Here is a 3,279-nt window from a genome sequence, read left to right on the forward strand (position 1 = left end):
ACACCTAGTCACTGGTGGGCCCAATTCTTGAACGTGTTTTCTGGCTTCTGACTATACCATGTGGTCTCTCTTTGTCATATTGCCTTTCTTTCTACAAAGAAGACAAATTAGGAAAATGTGTTTCTTTTCATAAATGTGACACAGCACAGAAACTTTGCTGAAAAAATAGTCACATTCCTGAAACAATCTTGGAAGCCTCCCCACTCTGGTCCTGTGCAGGAAGATGTTTTGTTAGCCCATCAGCCTGGCCACATATCTCCAGGCTTGCTGGTCTAGAATACATTGTTGGTACTGCCTCTTCCAACTTGGGGCCTATTGATAATGTGTCTTAAGCTGAAAATCTTTCCTCTTGATCTCTGAGGTCCTTCGTTGGTCTCAGTGCCTTCTGATATCTCATAGAAAGTTTCTCCCAGTCCCCACGATGCTCTCACATCTTTGCTTCCGCAAAGAGATCTGCACATCTGTTTCCCATGATTGTGAACTATGAGAAGTTGTCAGGGCCTTTCAATCAGTATAACGGCCTATAAAAGCTCGCTGTATTTTCAGTTTTACTAAATATTTCTATAATTCAAAAATTATGGAAAAGGATAATGTTTCTCATCTTTGGGAATATATTTAACAGCTGTGTGTGCACCAGATGCAAATGAATATATAGAAATAAACTGTGCGTTTTATAGACTGCACTTCATACTCACTGGCAGATACCTCAGGCCATGCTCCTGCCAGAATGCCAAAGACACTGGGGCACTTTACAGGGGACTGTTTGTTTCTTAGTTCCACGGAGAGAACAGGTAAGTTTCCATCCGAGCAATCTGTAAATAAAAGCACAACTCCTCCTGCCTAAGCCAATGTTTCTCGAGCTGAGGAGTAAATTGCAAAAAGTAGGTTTGACATTCGGAGTTGTATAAAATTGGTTAAGTTACTACCTCCCTAACTCTAGTTTTCACAGTTAGAGAGTGCAGCTATTTATCCAGCAGAGTTTAGTCAGGGTTAAATGTGGCCAATTAGGTTCCAGGCATACGGATCGGTAACTATGTGGTGTGCAGCAGTCATGCTTTTTTGATTGCCCAACCTCTGAATCAGAAGTGGAAAAGCTGGTCTTTGCTCTTCCTGACATCTGGCCACTACTATGCAGACACAGGATTTGAAAAAGTGCCAATTGGCTATCAAGCCCAGGACTTTACATCTGAAGAAGTGATCTCAAAAAAAAAAAAAAAAAAAGTGCAGTTGCAGAATTCCATTTTGGTAGAGCAGTGGCCTCCAGGGTCCACCCTGGCCATGGGCTGGGGTCTAGTGTCCTCCAGCAGTGGCTGTGGCTCCTGACCAAGTCATCTCTAGGTGCATCCCTTCATGCTTCCTCTTCCATTTCTGAGTCAGTTTCACCGGCCTTCCCATCCCTCTGTGAACTATCCAGCAACCCTCAACAAGTTTATTTTTGGATTAAGATAACTTGAAATAGGCAAATTCTCATTTAGTATTGAGAACACTGATTACTGATTGTCAGGAAATACAATTTTAATGGCTTTCTAGAGTTTAGGGATTCCTGCCCAAACATTATAGAGACCAGACAAGAGGCTTATCAAGAAGCTGTTTGGCATTAAAAAACAAACAAACAAAAAACAAACAGGCTCTACGCAGTGGGTACTCCTTCTCATAATCTCCCTCCTGTCCTATTCCTCATGCTTCTCAATTATCCGGCTTATGAGGCAAGATCCAAGCTGGGGAATGACCCAAAACAGTCGGGGGTCATTATAACAATTGGGGGTGCCTGCATACAACTGTGACTGGGGATTTTTTAAGAATCCTGTGATTAAGGCCGGGCGCGGTGGCTCAAGCCTGTAATCCCAGCACTTTGGGAGGCCAAGGCGGGTGGATCACGAGGTCAAGAGATCAAGACCATCCTGGTCAACATGGTGAAACCCCATCTCTACTAAAAGTACAAAAAATTAGCTGGGCATGGTGGCGCGTGCCTGTAATCCCAGCTACTCAGGAGGCTGAGGCAGGAGAATTGCCTAAACCCAGGAGGCGGAGGTTGCGGTGAGCCGAGATCGCGCCATTGCACTCCAGCCTGGGTAACATGAGTAAAACTCCGTCTCAAAAAAAAAAAAAAAAAAAAAAAAAAGAATCCTGTGATTAATAAGGGTTGGGGGAATACTCAGAAGACCAGCAGAGAGAAAAACCACAGTTCCCATGGCCAGGTGTCCCAGACAAATGGGGATGGACAGAAGGGCTCTGGCTGTCAGCCCTGCATCATCAGCAACCACTCTAGTTCTCTAGAGAGATAAGCAAAACCTCAATTGGTGATTTCACCCTGCCAATTTCTACAGCCATGCTTCACATGAGGAGACAATACACACTTTGTTTCTCCAACAACTACCTCAAGTTAAATCCCAGCTCTGCCACTTATTAGCAGTGGGGCTTTGGGCAAGTTATTCAAAGTCTCAGTGTTCTTATTTCCGCATCTGTGAAGTGGGGATGATAATGGCATCTACCTCACAAAGTCATTGCGAGGAGTAAAGAAGTCAAAACAGTTCAAGGTTTTACAACAGGGCCTGGCCCAGCATAGACACTCAATATTTATTAATGGTAGTATTCTTTTTTAAAAAATGCTAGTTACCAAATCAATGGTGCTTGTAGCCTAAGGAGAATGAGTAAAGTAACTGAAGTTACCTTACAAGACTACTTTAAAATCATTACAAGAATTATTAAGTGTTGTATAATGGCCTGCATCTTACAAACGCCTTTTTTTTTACAGAGCCTCATGGTTAAGAGTGTCAGTCATGGTATCAGAAGAAACTCCAAATCTGTTACTTCCTAGTCAGGTGAATCTGGGCAACCCCTAAACCTCGGTTTATACATCTATGATACAAGGTTAATATTTACCTCTCGGGGCTGTGTTGAGGACTAAATTAGATAACACGCATAAATAGCTTTACTCTGTTTGACGCATGGGAAACACCCACTAAATGGTTATCATAATGTTCACAACAGTTCTGTGAGGCCTTAGGTTTTTAATTCTCATTTTCAAGATGAGGACTTTAAGGCTCAGAAGAGAACAAGTAACTTCGTCAGGATCATATTGCGTGTAAAAGACAGAATAGGGGCTACACGCAGTGGCTTACACCTGTAATTACAGCACTTTGAGAGGCTGAGGCTGTTGGACCACCTTAAGTCAGGAGTTCAAGACCAGCCATGGCCAACATGGTGAAACCCTGTCTCTACTAAAAGTATAAAAAATTAGCGGGACATGGTGGTGTGTGCCTGTAGTCCCAGCTACTT

Source organism: Sapajus apella, unplaced genomic scaffold, assembly GCF_009761245.1.
Source record: "Sapajus apella isolate SASKATOON/1434 unplaced genomic scaffold, GSC_monkey_1.0 scaffold67, whole genome shotgun sequence".
Taxonomy (NCBI): domain Eukaryota; kingdom Metazoa; phylum Chordata; class Mammalia; order Primates; family Cebidae; genus Sapajus; species Sapajus apella.